Raw genomic sequence first — 19,687 nt, 5'->3', positions numbered from 1 at the left:
AAGCGACGAGACAATGTCGCGCCTATGTAGTCATGTGCCCCCAGTCCTGAGACACGTGTACTCATTCTGTGGACAAAACAGCTGAGTGAGTTGTTGTCTTTCTTCCCTCTCACTGGATTTGGATATATGCCTCCAGTCCTGAGATATGTATTTCTATCTTGTGGATATCCAGCTCGAATACCGAACCCGACTCGAATACCGGACCATTTCGGCTCGAATATCAAAACCCCTTTTCATCTTTATTACTTTGTTAAAGTCAGGCTAAAGTTTCAATAACATATCGAGGGACTTTAGACCAACGATGACACGATTGAGAGGAAATCATCCCCTTTATTCTTTTTTAAAAACGATCTCTTCTCATGACTTGACATCACCCAAAAAACCTTTACTTTTAAAAGTGTTCTGTTTAGGGTAATTTTACCCCGCCACGTGGTCCAACTAGAGGACGACACGTGTCAGCTTCAGGTTCGCCCAACGTGAACCAATCAATGCCTGACGCGTGTCATTCCAGAAATTAAGGGAAAGAAAAGACGGCCTTTAGGCCCAAATCCCGAGAAAGCCGCAAAGCGGCGCAGCCCACCGATGATTAGGGTTCAGTGACCTAATCAAGGGCACAATTCCCAAAGACCCTATAAATAGGGAGATGTCCCTCTTTTTGAGAGCACGTTTTACCATTTATTACACCTACATTCTCTCACATCAGAGAAAGACCTGAGCTTGGAATCCGAGCAGATACCCACCTAAATTTCTGTTCTCTTTATTCCTTTTCAAGTTACTAACTTGATCGTTGGAGGCGGAGCTCCACCCACTCGGAGTCTCAGTTATTTTGCAGGTACAGCTCACGCCAGATCAGTCTTCGTGTTGTAACTCTCCCGAGGGACTAAAACACCCAAAACATTTGGCGCCGTCTGTGGGGAGAGTACCTCGAAGATGGTTCAAGAGTCTGTACCACCCCCTCACCGTCTGGGCGATGACCCAGAAGTCTTTACAGACCATAAGGATGAAGATCCCCTTGTCGAAACCTTTACAGCCGATGACGACTCTCTCAGAATTAAGCGCATCCGGCCCAGAGACACTCTGGAGCGGGGTGCCTCCCAGGCGGGTACAAGCCGACCCTCTAGGCAGCCGGAAGGGGAAACCCAAGCGGCCGCTGGATCAGCCCCTGTCACCCGAGACGAACTCATGAGATTCATGACAAGTTTCAAGGGTGAAATTAAAGAGCTGATCACCCAAAGCCTGGCTGGCCTAAATAAAGGTCAGTCGGCCAGGAAGACTCCTCTGGAGAAGGGGAAGTCAGTCAGAGAACGGCATCCCACTCCTCATCCAAAGGAGAAGGCAGCCGGGACCATTGATTGGTCCAAGATTCTTCTTCCTAACAGGAATACCAATAACACCCGCCGGACTCAACAGCTGGTGGGAAGTAAAAAATCATCTCTTGTTGCACGGGAGATCATCAATCGGAAGATAAACCAATCGTTGTTTGAGTCGCCTACAACGTCAAACTTTCCACACAACTTCAACAACATTTCTGCAGGGAATGCATCCTCCCTGCATGAGAGCCAGACAGGCGGTAATACCGTCCATTCTAGCCCTCATATGATTGGAGTTGTACCGTACGTTCCTACTTAGGTTTACGGACAGTATCCCCCTCACTTCATGCAGCCGGCTCTCTTTGGAGGTCAGGCGGCATATCCAGATGTCCAGCCACTGGACTGGCAGCTCCGTCTACTCTGCCTGGGTGAACAACCTTCTGCATTCACCTGGGAGATAACCGTGGCGGCCCAGCCGACCAAGGTTAAGAATGCGTTGGTTGGTACCTATGATGGTACCACCAATCCGGAAGACCATCTCATGGCTTATACCAACCTCATGTATCTGCAGGGGTTGGATGATGCCACTAAGTGTCGTTGCTTCCCGGCTACATTGAAGGGCATCGCCCAACAATGGTTTGGTAATCTGCCAGCCGGATGCATCGATAGTTTTAGGAAGCTTGCCTTCCTATTTGCTTCCAACTTCTCGATGAACATCCCTGCTAAGAAAACAAGCTTGGACTTGAGCACCATTAAGCAGGGGGAGAGAGAAAGGTTGCGCTCCTATGTCAGGCGGTTCAATCTGATTAGAATTCAGATTCAAGAACTGTCCGATGAGGTAGCTTTTACAGACTTCTTTAACGGTTTGAGAGACGGGTCAACTTTTAAGCTCGACCTAGTAAGAAAAGGGGTTTTCACCTTACAGGCGGCCCTGAGGGAGGCGGAAAGCTATATTCAAGCTACCGACCTCTGTTCGCCTGGTAGCCAGTCAGACTCTAAGAAGTCCGACAAACAGAAAGACAGTCGACCTACTCATCCGGCCAAAAATAAACAAGAGAGCAAGAAAAGAAAAGAAGTATGGGCAGTTAATGATTCTGACCAGCCGTCCCAGAAGAAAAAGAAAGAATTTAAACCGTATGTCCCCAAGTACGAGTTTAATAAAGACTTCAACTCCATCCTCATGGAGGTAAAGGACCGGCTGTCCCTAGAAAAGCCGAATCGAATGAAAAGTTCCATTCAGTCAAGGAACAAGAGCAAGTTCTGCCAATACCATGAGGAGGTTGGCCATGACACCAATGACTGCTTCAGCCTACAACAGGCGTTGGACCGTCTGGCTGACAAAGGGTTGTTGAAGTCCTACATTTCTAAGTCCCCAGCCGGGGCAAAAAAGAAAAACAAGGGTCAGTCATCCATGACTAACCCCCAGCCTGCTAGTAGCTCGGATACCGACAAGGAGCCAGTCTACACAATAGTAGGCGGGTTCTCCTGTGGTGGCCCTACCATCCTGGGCACCAAGAGCCATCTTCGAAAGATGGACAAGGATGATGATGAGCAGGCGTCTGCCAGCACCTCCTTCCCAGACGTTTTGATTACTAAGAAGGAAAGGGGTAACGTCCGTCGTCCGCATGATGACCCGGTTGTCATTGAACGTAAGGTTGCCAACCAGCTGGTTAGAAGAATCCTTATAGACACCGGCAGCTCATCAGACATCATCAGCCACCGGTGCCTGCAAAAGCTGAAATACAACTTCAACAGCATGCATCCGGTCACCCACCCCTTGGTTGGTTTTGGGGGTGGGATGGTCTACCCAGCCGGAAGAATTGACTTATCTATCCGGCTGGGAGAGAAGGGCCAAGGACGACATATTGTCGTCAGATTCTTGGTCGTTAAGGAGTTGACCGCCTACAACATTATCCTTGGCCGACCAACCCTCAACGTTACCAAGGCAGTAATCATCCCATCTCTCATGCTCATCAAGTATGAGAGGGATGACGGCACTGTTGGTTCCCTGAATAGGGATAAGAAGACGGCCCGAGAGTGCTATCTCTCAGCCGTCAGAGACACTGTGGCCCCAGGCGGCCAGGAACCAATAGGCCTTGACAATGTCAAGGATGCCGACCCAGCGCCTGCCCCACCAGCAGCCGGGAAGAAAAGAAAGGCACCTCTGCTGGTGGAGTTGAAGAAAGATAAAAAAATATCAATCACTGACCGGTGAATGGTCAGATGAGCTCCGTCCTCAACCGGCTGGTGAAAACATTGATCTCGTTCTTGATGACAGCCATCCAGAACGTACTATAAAGGTGGGGACGGTTGCCCATGCATGCAAGTTTGCACCTTCTGCTGAAGGAATTCAAAGACATTTTTACCTTTGAAGTGGAAGAGATGCCAGGCGTTAGCCCGGATCTCGCTGTCCACAAACTCGCCGTGGACCCTAAAAATAAGCCCATCCGGCAAAAGAAAAGAAACCACGGTGAGGAAAGAATTCAGGCGGCAGCTGCAGAAGTCAAAAAGCTGCTAGACGCCAGGTTCATTCGGCCTTGTAACTTCCCTGACTGGGTGGCCAATGTGGTTCTTGTTAAGAAACCGAATGGGACCTGGCACATGTATGTTGATTACACAGACCTTAAAAAGGCTTGTCCAAAGGACAGTTACCCGCTTCCAAAGATCGACAGTCTGGTCAATTCTATAGCCGGTGACGCCTTGATGAGCTTTATGGATGCCTACTCCAGCTTCCATCAGATACCCTTGTGGAAAAAAGATCAAGAGAAGATGGCCTTCGTCACTGATCAGGGGTTATTCTGTTATACTGTGATGCCGTTTGGCTTGAAAAATACGCCTGCTACTTTCCAACGGATGATTAATACGGTTTTCATTAATCAAATTGGGAGAAATGTGGAGGCGTACATTGATGACACGATAGTCAAATCCAAGCTACAAACGGATCACCTTGTTGATCTCCGAGAAACGTTCACCACCCTCAGGCAGCATAAGGTCATGTTAAATCCAAAGAAATGCGTCTTTGGTGTTGAGTCTGGGAAATTTCTCAGATTCCTGATTAATCAAAGGGGGATAGAGGCTAACCCTAAAAAGATACAGGCGGTGATAGACATGAATTCACCCCGTTCTGTCAAGGAAGTTCAGAGACTCACCGGTTGTCTGGCCGCCTTGGGGAGGTTCCTCAGCCGGTCAGGCGACAAATGCCTCTACTTCTTCGAAGCAATCAGGAAGAAGACCAGATTTGAATGGGGGGATGATGCTGAGGCGGCATTCTAGAGGTTGAAAGAGCATTTACATTCTCTACCTAGGTTGGTCTGTCCTTTCCCTAGGGAGACGTTGTACATGTATTTAGCCGTCTCAGATCATGCCCTCAGTGCCGTTCTCCTTACTGAGTGAGACGGCGTGCAGCTCCTGGTTTACTTCATTAGCCATGTTCTTAAAAATACTGAACTCCGGTACCCCATGGTTGAAAATTTAGTCCTTGCTTTGTATATGGTATTAAAAAAACTGAAGCCTTACTTTTTGGCACATCCGGTGGTGATTTACACCGACCAGCCACTCAAGCGGCTAATGTCTACCTTGGAGTCATCCAGGAGAATGTTGAAATGGGCTATTGAAATGCAAAGCCTTGAAATCACTTACGAACCAAGAAAGGCAGTGAAAGGTTAGGCGTTTTCCGACTTCATTGTTGAAATGACCCGTCCGGTGGCTCCCGATAATCTTGATCAGGTTTGGAAAGTATACGTAGACGGGAGCTCTACAAAGAAAGTATGTGGTGCAGGCATAATCTACGAGTCTCCTGAAGGGGACAGATTTGAGTATGCACTACGCTTCAAGTTTCAGGCTTCTAATAATGAGGCGGAATATGAAGCCCTGCTAGCCGGCATCCGTATGTGTAAGGCGGCAGGGGCCATGAAAATCGACGCCTACTCTGACTCCCAATTGGTTGTTAGCCAGTATGAGGGAAGCTACGAGGCTACTCATCCGGCTATGATCAAATATCTTCAGGCAGTCAAAGAAGAGGCTGGGGCACTTGAGGAATTCCGGCTGAATCAAGTGTCGAGGTCGGAGAATAACCAGGCGGATGCATTGTCAAAACTGGCGTCTTCCGCCTGCCATGATATCAGTCTTTTGGGAAGTTCATGAAAAGAGAAGCATCTATGAAGACCCTATTGGAATTTTGGACCGAAGCTCTACCTGGATGGATGGCATCCGGGCTTACCTCTCAGACGGTACACTTCCTGATTCGCCATAGGAGGCAGCCGTTCTGAAGAAGCGAGTTGCAAGCTTCGAGTTGAAAATGGAGAACTCTTCAAGGTGGGGTTCCTTAAGCCCCTATTGAAGTGTGTCACCCCTGAAAGGGGGAAGGAAGTTCTCGAAGACCTGCACTCGGGATTTTGCGCCTCCAACATTGGCGGCAGGTCCCTAGCCGTCAGAGCCAGACGACATTATTTTTGGCCTACTCTTGAGGCAGACGCCAAGGAGTTGGTAAAGAAATGTGACAAGTGCCAAAAATTTGGCAGACTTATTCACCGTCCGGCTACTGATCTGACGGCCATCCACAACCCTATTCCATTTGCAAAATGGGGCATGGACATTCTAGGTCCTTACACACCTGCTCCAGGCGGAAAGCGCTACATCTTGGTGGCTGTGGATTATTTCACAAAGTGGGTGGAGGCTGAGGCGGTTAAAAACATCAAGACCTAAGACGTGATTTCCTTCATCTGTAAAAACATTATCACCCGGTATGGGGTACCAATGTCTATGGTGTTTGATAATGGACCTCAGTTTAAGACGCCTCAGCTAAAAACTTGGTTGGGAGATCAGGGGATCTCAAGCTATTTTGCATCTGTCGGCCTGCCCCAAGCAAACGGCCAAGTAGAAGCCTTCAACAAACTCATCTTAGACGGCATTAAGAAGAAAATAGAAAGAGTCGATGGCTTATGGGCAGAAGAGTTAATCCATGTCCTATGGGCCATCCGGACAACAGCGGAGGGGGCAACCGGTGAAACCCCATTTCTCATGGTTTACGGTGCTGAAGCCGTCTTGCCCATCGAACATTAAGAGCCGACTCTCAGAGTCATGATATATGATGAAGAGGCAAACTGGGAAGCAATGCGCCTGGCATTGGATTCACTCCCAGAACGCAGGGGCAATGCCGCCTTGTGTCATGAGATTTAACATTTGAGAATGACTAGAGCTTACAACAAAAAAGTACACAAGCATTCCTTGAAAGTTGACGACTTAGTGTTACGAAAAATGGAGGCAACCAGTAGGGCCAATGAGCTGGGAAAGCTAACTCCAAATTGGGAAGGCCCCTACCAGATCTATGAAGAAGTAAGGGACGTCACCTACCGCCTGGAAACTCCAGACGGCAGGCTCCTGCCTAGAACTTGGAATGTAGACAATCTGAAAAAGTACTACTTCTGAGAATGTAAGTTTTTTGTAAACAGTGAGTCAATTAATGAAGATTCAGACTTTGTTTGCAAAATTGATTTGTTGTTTTTTTTATTATCCGCCTGGGTAATACTCAGACGGATTCTTCATTTACCTAACTAAGTTTTATACTTAGTAAGGGTTACTTTTGTTTGTCCGTCTGGGTAATACCCGGATCCTTTGTTTACTTAACTAAGTTTGATACTTGGTATGATTTAATAATTGCTTGTCCGTCTGGGTAATACTCAGACAGACTTTTAACTAACTAAGTTTGACACTTAGTGTAAATTTAATGTTGTAATAACGCTCGGCCAATGCTCTGATTAAAAACTAAGCACAAAAACGCTTAGTGGCTATACAACCGGTCTTAAACAAGACCATAGGCTAAAAAGGCCGGATGGTTGCTCATTTTATAAAATCTCCTGTCCCAACATGGACAAAGGCGTCCGGCGACACCCCTATGGGTGCAATCGTCGCAGAGAACAGACTATTTTTCGGTTCTACGTACCCATGCAGACGGCAAAAATTGAACGACCGAATTCGTCAACTCATAGTCGTCTGACCAAAATGACCTATGAAAAACGATCAAGTTACCAAATACCGGATGCCCTGGGGCATCAGTCGGTCACCGACTGAAGTTCTCACTTAGGTTATTTATTCCAAAATTGCACTTTCTATCCCAATTGGGGCAAAAGAGTTGTTCAATGGCTATGAAATCTCTACCAAGACGAACAAACGCCGTCTGGGTAGTGACTGGAACGCCTGTTGGTGTACGGCTGTGCACTTGGTTTGGGGAAATCACTACTGTGATTGATTAACTTACAAACATATCATGCTCTTTGCAGCATCAGACGTTTCCAGGTCAATCAACCAACTCCACTTGAAACCAATCACACAGCCGTCCAAGGGCAAGGACAGCCATGCTATTGATTAGTTAGGCAAAAAATCGTCGCATGCTTTTGATAAGTTAGGCAAAAATGAAAAATTAAAATTCGCAAAAATTAAAAATCAGACACAAACGCAAAATGATCAAAACCGACTCAGTCGGTGCATTCCATAAAAGTCCACCCAACCAAACGGTTGTAGTGGATGAAATGTTAATAGGACCCCGTCCGGGAGAAAAGAGAAATTGTTAATTAACCCGGCTCCATAGCCGGTAATTACAAAGATACTCTGCACGCAGGCCGGAAAAGTAAGTTTTGGCATACTGCCGCTGAGAGATCACTTTTGGCCTGCAGGCGGTGCTTCCTGGTCCTCTTCCTCATCGTCTGAGGGAATCTCTTGCGCTAGACCTGGACCTGGTTGCTCAGGCGCGGGGGGCTCATTGTTGGAGTTGACCCAGGCTTCAAAGAACCTAGGCTCTGGCTCACCTCTGTCTCTCAAGTACACCACGTACTCGGCATAGCTGTGAGCCAGTTCCCAGATGCTGTAATCCGCGTCTGGGTATAAGGCAGCCCAGGCGATATTCATACGGGCGTCATTGTCAACGTCACTCTTAGTAACTAGGCGATTTTGCTCCGCCTCCAGGGTTGCTGCAAAGTTTTTTAGAGCCTAAGCAGCCTCCTTCTCCAGCCTCTGAACCTTGGTCTTCAAGTTGGTGTTCTCTTCAGAAACACCCTGAAGTGTGCCAAGGTCCGCCTGGGCCTTCTTGAGTGTCTCGACAGATTTCTTGGCGCTCTCATCCGCTCTTCTAGGCCTCCTCTACCTTCTTCTGGGCGGTCTCTGCATCACTCGCCCGCTGGTTGGCCGTCTTCAGATCCGCCTCCAGCTGCGGGATTCTAGACGCCTGTGTCATTATGATTGCTTTAGTTTCAAGTTCATTTACGATAGTCGAGTGTAAAGCCATATTATCAGCGTCTATGGCGGACTTCTTGGCCCTTTTTACCTCTTCCCGTTTGCGGGAATAAGGACGTTTGAGCCCGTCCACCAGCATCATAGCCTGCAAAAAAGCAAGCGGTATGAGTATTGCAGACGGGATAAAACACTTGGAAAAAAAGAAATTGAAAAGTTTCTTACCTCAGCCAGAAGGGACAGAATGCGTTCCAGATTGAACGTCTCTATCCCACGGATGTTGTCTTTATCCCTCTTCCGGACGGCGTCAAGCATGGCCTTGGCATGCTTCTGGACGTCTGGCCAGCGGGGAGATTGATCTGCACCACAATCAATACGTGATGAGTGCGAAACTAAGGCAGCACCTATTTTTTGCCGACCGACTGAAGATGACGTCTGTTGGGAGTGGGATTTCACCCGCAAAGGCAACCCCAGCTCAAGCGGGGATTCAAAAGGGTTCTTACCTTCAGAGCCAACCAAGCGGGAACCGCTTGCAGGCGTAGTGAACCCCTTGGTCGATGTTACGGGGTTGACGACGTCGAGGCCCAGGTTGCGGCCTACCCTCTCGATTCGCCCCGCTATTCATATTTGTTGATTCCCGGCTGAGGCGCTAGGAGTTGAGGCGGAGGTTGATTTTTTGGTTTTGTTGAGAAGGGTAGGGGTTTCCTCCCTAGCCCGTTTGAGATTTTTCTCAAACATCTTTCCAACCTCTCCTCCCTGCGAAAATCAACAAGTAAAAGTTAGCATCCGGAGAAAATAATCTTTGTGGACAATCTAAGAAAGGGTCAGGCGTTTTTTACCCTGGCCTTAAGTGCGGCCGCCGCTTTTTCTGCAAGATCCTTGTGGATGGCTGCAGAGGACTGCAAAAAAGAGAGATTGGTCAATATCATAAATCAATTCCGATACAAAAATACTACAGACAGATATAAACTCAGACGCATACGTTTTGTAAACATGTGTCCTAGCCCACAAGCGGCTAGGAAACAGTCGTCCCTGAACCATGCGCTCTTGGGGATCCAGTTCTTGGGGACTTTTATTGTTTCCCCGGTTGACAAGGTCGCGTCTGTGAGGCCGAAAAGTCTGCCTCATGATCTTGTCAAAATCTTCCTCTAGGATCTGGGGAAGAGCGCACTTCCGGCCCATCAAGTCGGGCTTCTTATTGTACTGACGGAATTCATAATTCTCCTGTCTGATGGGAGTTGACATCAGGAAGAACTTGTGCTTCAAGCCGTCGAATTTCGAGACCTTGTCCAAGGTCATCATGTATTGGGGATGCGTGGTTAGAGTGTACCACGCCCTCCAGCCGCCTGGGCTTCTGCTAAGATAATGCATACTAGCAAAAGCCTCCCAGCCGGGGTTAAGCCCCTGGAACTCGCAGGCGGCAACATACCCCAGAATGTTTGTTCAAGAGTTGGGGGTAAGTTGCCAGACTCCGAGGCTGTAGCCTCTCAATATTGCCTTCACCGCCTGGTGAAGGGGGAAGCGAAGACCAGCCTTGAACGCCGCCTCATAACAGCCGAAATAGTTGTTGGCGTTCTCTTAATCATCCTCCCAGGCGATGGTGCCATCCTCAGGCGGCACCCGGATTCTATACCCGTCTCCTAACGGGTGCATTTGCATAAAGTTTTTAAGTTCTCCTCCATTTGGATTCGATCCTTGGAGGAGACGTGGATGTTGAAGGGATCGTCCTTCTTGTTCCACTTCTTCCTTTTTTCCTCCTCGCTATCCTCAAGTGGGGGTAAATTGTCGCTACTCTCAAAGGTAGAGGCGGAGCTGTCGCTCTCCGTCTCCTCCTCATTCTAGGTCAAAGGGCCTGAGGCGGCCTCATCACCGCCTTGGTCGCACTCTTCCAGAAAGGAGTCTGTGGGAGTTGAAGGGGCGCACGGAGGGGATCTCTCCAGAGCCGTCTGGCCTCCCTGACCAGACGTTTTTCCCTCAGGCGTTTGGCCGTCTGAGCCTTCGCTTCTGTAATTTGGATCAGTTTGCGTCTGCATATTCCGAGCCATTGTGTCCTGCACAGACACATAAATGGTCGGAATCCAAGGCAAAGGGTGGTCCCAACACCCCGAGACCGCACTCCCAGTCCTAGACTCAGCCGTCCCAGGTGACCGCCGGACTCTAACCTAGGTTGTGTCGTGTGTGTTGGTGATGCATCCATTATTGTAAGAAATATGTACAAGCGGTGAAACAAGAAAAAGAGCTGAGAGAGGCAGAGACGGTACCATTGGATTTGATATCTGAAAACGGACGGGTCCGGCTGGGTTGATGGAGTACAAGCTTCCTTGCTTGCGCCTGACTCAAACGGACGACTTCTGCTCTCTCAAAGTTTTATCTCTAGAAATGTTTTTTAAACTTACAAAATTATGATGGTAAACGGCTATATATAGAGGGTAAATACGGGGGCATTTCCGTAATTTACTCGGAAGGTGAACGGTTACTTCTTTATGGTAAAATTACCGCCAATCGAAGAGTGACACATGTCACAAATGCCACGTGGCGTGCCACGTCACATCTGTAAGGGGCAAATGTTTAGGGTAATTTTACCCTGCACGTAGTCCAACCAGAGGACGACACGTGTCAGCTTCAGGTTGGCCCAACGTGGACCAATCAATGTCTGACACGTGTCATTCCAGATATTAAGGGAAAGAAAAGGCGGTCCAGAGAAAGCCGCAAAGCGGCGCAGCCCACCAATGATTAGGGTTTAGTGACTAATCAGGGGCACAATTCCCAAAGACCTTATAAATAGGGAGATGTCCCTCTTTTTGAGAGCACGTTTTACCATTTATTACACCTGCATTCTCTCACATCAGAGAAAGACCTGAGCTTGGAATCCGAGCAGATACCCACCTAAATTTTCGTTCTCTTTATTCCTTTTCAAGTTACTAACTTGATCGTTGGAGGCGGAGCTCCACCCACCCGGAGTCTCCGTTATTTTGCAGGTACAGCTCACGCCGGATCAGTCTTCGTGTTGTAACTCTCCCGAGGGACTAAAACACCCAAAACATGTTCTACAAATGAAAAGGATAAATCTAGATTCTTTAGCGTGTTGAGACTAGAGATAACTATTTCTAGCCTTAATAGCTACTTGTTTCAAACACTTAGCGAACCAAGGATCGTTTCGACATCCTTAATATTTCTGAAAGATTCTCTATTCTTATGGAACTTCACAAAATGAGTCTCTTATTAATTTCCTTGACTACTTTGATCATCGTCTATTCTAGACTCTATCAAAGTGGGGGCTAACTATATACACATACTTTTGGCCTCTTGGCCCGAAAGGAAGTGCGATGATGTTACAAAAATCCTTTCTTCATGTTAGATCAAAGTTTAAATGTTCATGGACTATGAAAAGAATTATGAAGTAAGTTGAAACCCATATTTGAGACCTAGTTATCTTATAGCATTGTATAATTACTAATTAGGCCAAAAACATTTTCATACATGTTTAAACTTGATGAATAACAGACCCAAATGCGTCAAATGCAATGATAGGATCCAATGGAACCTACATTGTTGAAAAACAGAGCCAAACAGGTGAACCAACCGTCAAATTCCAGTAAAAGGCCTATAAAAATGGATAGAAAATTCAAATAGCTTTCCAACGGTATATTATAAGCCCAATTACGAGCCAAAACGAAGAAGTTATGATCAAAACACTAAACCGGGCCCCAAAACCGACACCCTTGCACTCCAACGGCCATAAATTTTTATCCATAACATATTTTAACCTAATTCTAACGGTATTGGAAAGTAGACAATAAGATATTTTCAATGATATCTAACACGCCTTAACCAACTCCCCAATCAAAAGTTATGGAAGTTTTAAAAACACGTTTTCGTATAAGGCAAACTGCAAACCAGCGGAACTCAATCAGGCGCGCGCGACTCATTGAGATGCGCGCGGCACCCGGCGCGACTCAGAGAGTTGCGCGCGCCATCTGACAGCGCGACTCTAAAACCCTAAACCTAGATCCCTACGCCTATATATAGGGGTCTTCGTTCAGCATTACGGGGACCGGAAAAAATCAGAATTAAAAACCCTAGTATTCTCAAAAACCTAATTTGTCAACTTCTCTTACTATCATACTACTTTTTCCTCTCTCTTCCCAAATAATTTCAAAACCTAATTGATTCCATTGAGGTCCTTGAAGGTACAAAGAAGAAAGAAAGTCCATAAACACATTAAAACGGAGATTAAACATAAAAGAAGAACGGTTAGTTTCCTGAGCACTTACATAAATCACTTTTCTTTTATTGTTTAAATAACTTTAATTGATTAATTAGTGTTGTTTGATCACTTTAAACATACTATTAATTAATTAATTCACATAGTACTCTTTCGTTAATCAAGACTAGAATTTGAATAATTAATTGTTGTTTTATCACTTAAGACAAGGAAAATCTTGTTTATTTATTGTTCTTTCACGAATAATATTAAATAAGAATAACGACTTTTGCAATGTAGTTCCTATCTGATTAATGTTTGTAAATAAAATCAACTAACATAGTTTTAGGTATCACGTTGCTTACATTGTTTGGTAATGAAATTGTGAAAAAGGAATAGCTAGTAGAGGCCGTACTAGGGCTAGAATAGCAATTCCTCCCTAAAAGGAAAGATATTTTAGTACCCTCGCTCCCGAACATATTTCTGGTTTATGTAGACAAATTTTGGGCATGAGTAAACTTATTATTCGTGCTTATTATTCCATGAACTCCACATGGAAGAATGACATGAACGAGGTTTATGAGTTTTCGTAAAACATATTGGCGACTCTTACTTATTTCTTACAAAAAAGCATGATGAGAGTATCATTTCTAATTCAAGGTTTCCCAAACAATCAGGAATTCAAATCCTACTACACCCTAATAAGTGTAAAGTCCTAGGCTTCTAAAGGGCCAATGGGAATTTAAGGAGAGGACCCGTTACGATGGGAACCCCCCCTTTACAGTAAGATTTCTTTCCTTTGAATTTAATTCAAATGCAATTTACTTTTATGCTTGAATATTTGGTTTAGATTTGAGAATTTGTTGATTGATTGAATTTCCTTTTTGATTTAGCTTAAAATGAATGTGTTTTTGCTTTAAGTTGTTTTAGCTTTAGAATTCACCATGATTAGTGAGTATATTAGTTTCTAGGGAGAAGAGGAAGCATGCTTGATTGATGATTATTATCAATTAATGATCCTTGATTGATTGATTGTTGCAATTAAATTGGTTGACATAGTTGTGCATGTGATTAATTAGAATAGGAGTGATCAACCTATAAGATTAGTCTAGATTGCATTGCGAATTCCAATGACACGAACAATTGATTTGGGAATTGCTTTAATTGATTGAATTTGATTTTGATTCTCCTTGTTAATCGTTCATAGTGAACCCTAGTTTGGTTTATAGGAGGTAACCTTTAAATTCCTTTGATTGGAACTATCGTTTGTCCTTTGCAATGTATGAATCAATTGGGTGATCTATCAATTAGCATGATTGTTAAGCTTTCATGTGGAACCATTAACAACTCTTTGAAATAGTTATCATAGTTATCATACTCAACCATTAACAACTCTTCAAAATAGCTTGACGATAGACTATAACAAGGTTTTGATTCATTCCTTTGTGTTTAAAAATTTAGTTTGACTTAGGTAGAACTAGATGACACCTAGTTTCAACCTTTGTCAAAATGGCGTCGTTGTCGGGGAATGACATTGGTGCTTTGTTATAGTTTTTGAGTCTATTTCATTCTATAAAAAAACAAAAACATTTTCCTTTTTAAGGATACACTTGTAGTCGTGCTACTAATTATTTCCTTTGAGATATATGTATAGAGCACGTGGTCATTCACTTGTGCCATTTGATCCGGAGATTGAGAGGACTATTACAAAACTAAGGGTTGCTAGGAAATCTTTTAGCTCTAGCATTTCAAGTGAAGAAGAACCCAACAAGAGGAACAAGAAAGAATGGGAGAGAATTCGAGAGTGGCATTGAAAGAATTGGGGATTCCCGGTGCATATAGATTTGAGAGTGGAATTGCTCTACCTACAACACCGACACATGATTTTGAAATTAGGCCGGCTATGATCACTTTTATAGAAATGCGACAATTTAGTGGAGCCAAGCATGAGAGCCCGCTAAATCATCTCAAGCAGTTTGAAAAGTATTGCAATACTATCAAGGTGAACGGAGTTTCCCAAGAATTCATCCGACTCAAGCTCTTTCCTTTTATCTCATTGGGTGTTCTTTAGAATGGTTAGACAAAGAGGTTAAGCCGAATTCTCTAACGACATGGGACGAGGTTACAAAGGAATTTCTAACTCGTTTCTATCCACAAAAGAAAACGGCGGAGGCAAGAGCTTTGATTCAAGGTTTCAAACAAAACCCAAGTGAGAGCCTCTATAAAGCATTGGAAAGTTATAAGGAGAATCAAAGGGAGTGTCCTCACCACGGGATTACAACCTATCAAAATATTAAAACTTTCTATGGAGGCCTAAGTCCCCAAGGCAAGTCTTGCCTAGATGGAGGAGCTGGTGGTCCCATCATGAATAGGACGGAAGAAGAAGTGGTGGGCATCATTGAGGATGTTGTGAAGTATTATAGAGATTGGCAAGATGGTGAGAGAGAATCAACTAGCAAGAGTAGCACTACGGTGTACTCGGTTGATCATTTGAATGCAATTAACAATCTCTCTTCATAAATGGAAAACTTGGGAAGGAATGAAGTAAGTGCAATCAAGGAAAAATTAGAAAGTTCTTCTTCCCAAGCTCTAAGTCTTCCTTCCCAATTTAAGGGGAGAGGTACTCCTTCTAACTCTCATCCCCCTCCTTTTTTGAGTAACATGCCTAGTGGTTGTTTGTTTTGTGATGTGTGTAGTTCATATGATCATGATTCTAGTAATTGCCCTCATGCTTTTCCAGAGAGTAATGATGATTTAGACAACAATGAGAGTGAACATGTGAACTTTGTGTCAAACAATAATAATGTGCAAAAGTTTGATAACAAAAGGGGTAATTGGAACTTTTGTTATAACATGGTAATTTTGACAATTATAACCAAGGTGGTGGTTATAGGAACCAAGGGAACCAAGGTTCTCGAGGGAGCTATAACAGTCAAGGTTATAGTGGCCAAAATCAAAAACCAAATTATGGTAATCAAAACCAAGGTTATGGAAATCATAATCAAGGTGGTGGTAACCATAATCAAGGTTATGGTCAAAATCAAAATAGGGGTAATTGGAACAATCAAGGGAGAGGCAATTTTCAAAATAATGCTCAAAGAGGCCCTCCACCCGGATTTGCTCCAAAACCTCAAATTGATAATTCCTATTCACAATCCTCTTCTTCTATGACTAATTTGGAGGAAATCATTGAAAATCAGACAAAGTTGTTGAGCACTTACATGTCCGTAAGTGATAAGAAATTCAATGAAGTTAAGGGGAGAGGTACTCCTTCTAACTCTCATCCCCCTCCTTTTTTGAGTAACATGCCTAGTGGTTGTTTATTTTGTGATGTGTGTGGTTCATATGATCATGATTCTAGTAATTTCCCTCATGCTTTTCCGGAGAGTAATGATGATTTAGACAATAATGAGAGTGAACATGTGAACTTCGTGTCAAACAATAATAATGTGCAAAAGTTTGATAACAAAAATTATAACTGGAACTTTTGTTATAACATGGTAATTTTGACAATTATAACCAAGGTGGTGGTTATAGGAACCAAGGTTCTCGAAGGAGCTATAACAATCAAGGTTATAATGGCCAAAATCGAAACCCAAATTATGGTAATCAAAACCAAGGTTATGGAAATCATAATCAAGGTGGTGGTAACCATAATCAAGGTTTTGGTCAAAATCAAAATAGGGGTAATTAGAACAATCAAGGAAGAGGCATTTTTCAAAGTAATGCTCAAAAAGGACCTCCACCCGGATTTTCTCCAAAGCCTTAAATTGATAATTCCTATTCATAATCCTCTTCTTCTATGACTAATTTGGAGGAAATCGTTGAAAATCAGACAAAGTTGTTGAGCACTTACATGGCCGTAAGTGACAAGAAATTCAATGAAGTGATGAATCACAATAAGATGCTTGAAAACAAAATTTCTCAACTTGCTAATGCTTTGAAAGACCATGCTAGTCCTTCTTCTTTAATTTCCCAAGGCTTAGATAAAAAAAGACCTATGAATGCTATTGTTACAAGGAGTGGTAAGGTTCTTGAGGAGAATTGTCCTAGGAAGAATGGAACTGAGGAGGGTCCTAAGGAGGTCCTGTTAGAGGATGAGAGAAATAATGCTTCTTTAAGTGAGGTTGCTATTGAGACACCTAGAGAGGTGAGAGTGGAGAAAGAGATTGTGAAACCCAAGCTTCCATATCCACAAAAATTCATGAGACATAAGTTGGATGAACAATTTGGAAGATTTATTGACATGCTTAAGCATTTTCATCTTTCTCTACCTTTTACTGAAGTTGTTACCCAAATGCCCAACTATGAAAAATTCCTCAAAGACATTTTGAGTGGTAGGGAGGTCTTGTTATGTGGTGGAGACGGTCAACTTGACCGAGAATTGTAGTGAAATCATAATGAATAAGATGCCACCCAAGTTGAAAGATCACGAAAACTTTTCTATCCCTTGTGCAATTAACAAGATGCAAAATGATAAAGCCTCATGTGACTTAGGAGCTAGTGTTAGCTTAATGCCATATTCGAATTATCAAAGAATTGAGTTAGGAGAACTTATGCCTTCTAAGATTACCTTGCAATTGGCCGATAGGTCGATTAAGATTCCCAAGGGGAAGGTTGAGGACGATGTTCCTTTGAGAGTAGGGAAGTTTGTAATTCCGGTAGATTTTGTGGTGTTTGAAATGGATGAAGATGCTACCATTCCCATTATAGTTGGTAGACCTTTTCTTGTTACCTCGGGTTCTATGATTGATGTTAAGAGCGCAAAAATTTCACTCAAGGTAGGAGAAAAGGTTATTGAATTTGACTTGAATGAAAGCATGAAATATCCATTTTCATCTTTAGAAAATTGCACGTTGATCGATTCTCTTTATCTTGTTGTATCTTCCATGCATGAGCACTTGCTCACTTCTAACGATCCTCTTGAGAATGTCTTGTTGAATAAAGATAAGATAGGTGCTCCTATCAAGGAAATGACAATGTATGAGGATTTTTTTAATGGAGGCATTAAGGAAGTGGATGAACATATATGCATGAATATCTCAAGCCAAGAAGCTTTGCAAGCCACCACTTCAAAGGAAGGTAAAGGTGTATCAATGGTTGAATTCAAACCTTTTCCATCACACTTTAGCATTAAGGGATCAAGATAGAGCGGTCCCGATTTGGTCAAGAGTGGTTTTCCAAATGTCTTTGTGGAAGTCTCAATGAAAGATTTTCTTTCTCCATTCAAGGCTAAAGGCATTCGTCTAATGAAGTATTTCGACGATGCTTTTGTTGGTTTGGTGGACTCGTTTTTTCTCCGCCAACCATTTTAATTGGTGGAAGACGTCGAGCTAACGACGTTAACCAACAGCGCTACCTAGGAGGAAACCCCGTTTTCTAACCTTTTTCTTTGATCTAATATTTTTCTTTATTTCCTTCTTTGAGAACGTTTCTTATTTCTCTTTATTTTGGTTTGTTCTTTTGATTTAGGTACCATGGGAATTGAATCGGAGGTTTGGTTATGCTTAGAGGAAAGGGTTCGTTGAGGTTATATGTTCTCATGTTGCATTCCCATCGATTTTTATTCATGTTCAAACATATTTTGGATTCTTTCTTATGAAATTTTTAAGTACTTGATCATGACATTTGGTAGGGACGGTGAGAATGCAAACACGAAAGCATTTTTAAGGGGTATTTCTCTTTTTAGTGCCTTCCCGAGATGTGTGGGGTGCGCACGCACCAAGCTGCACGCACGAGTGTCACGAAGATCCCCCGCGGGCTTGGATACCTGTGCACAAAAAAATGCCAAAATCCGACCAAGAACTTCTCGCGTGCTGGCTGTGGGCTACCCGCGGGCGCGGACAATTACTCGCAGGCGCGGGCATTTCCCTACGGGCGCGGCATTATCGGAGCGGGCGCGGCACCTACTGGCTGCCCCTATAACCCAAAAACGCACCATTTCTTTCAATTCATTCATTTTTCCCTCCTAAAACTCTATACCCTCTCCTGCAATACCAAACCTATTTCACCTCTTTTGCTATCATTTCACCATCAATTCCAATTGCCAAAATCAAGTATTCAAATCTAAAACCCAAAAAAAAAAAAATTTCTTTCCTTAATTCAAAAAAATATATATATATTAGATTTCTTTACCCAATTCAAAAAAAAAAAAATAAAGGGTTTTTCTACGCTATACCCCTAAGGTATTCGAGTTTCTAAGGTGTACCAAAGATTTTTCAAGTTTCTAAGTTCTGCCCCTCAACTCACTGCCATTACTGAATGGTGCCCTCCTTGGGACTTCCACGTCACCTAAAGTTAACTATAAATTTAATAGAAATATGATAAAAAGGTAAGGAAATGGTAGGAGAAAGATGAAAAAGTTATCAATGGCATTGTTCATTTGTTACCATTTCTTGCTTTTATTGTGAAATATTTCCATTTTGTGCTTGTTGTTGAACAACTACTTATGCTTAGTCTTGATACTTTGTAAATGGCCACACTTCGTCATAAGAAACGAGCTAGAGCTAGTTCAAGCAAGCCGAGGTATATTGTTCGGCCTCCACCTATGTTAGGGTTCAATTGGTGTGCGTATTTTGAGAATATTTGCGGTTGACTCTAGGATATGATATTCTAAGGTAGTGGTGTAGACCTTTTGGGGCCTTGAAGCCAGATTCCATTGGGTTTGTGGTAAGACGGAGTTGCTTCCTTTGGTTGATTTGATGCCCTTAGTGACTTTTTACCACATCCATGTGAGTTTCAATATTTTTCAAGCCATCAACATCTATTTGCATGAGCGGCATGGATCCTTGTCTATTGTGGACCTAATCTTGAATCTTGACTCATAATTTCAAACTCGAGACCGAACTAACTAGGGAGAACAAAAGCATCTTTTCGGGGAGGTAATTTTTCTTTTCTAGTATTAATTTTCTTTATTTTTCGTTCATTTGGGTTTGCCTTCTTGCTAACC

The sequence above is a fragment of the Chenopodium quinoa genome, unplaced genomic scaffold (genome assembly GCF_001683475.1).
Source record: "Chenopodium quinoa cultivar QQ74 unplaced genomic scaffold, ASM168347v1, whole genome shotgun sequence".
NCBI classification, from domain to species: Eukaryota; Viridiplantae; Streptophyta; class Magnoliopsida; order Caryophyllales; family Amaranthaceae; genus Chenopodium; species Chenopodium quinoa.
The sequence above is the reverse complement of the archived record's forward strand: the minus strand, read 5'-3'. Positions refer to the sequence as shown.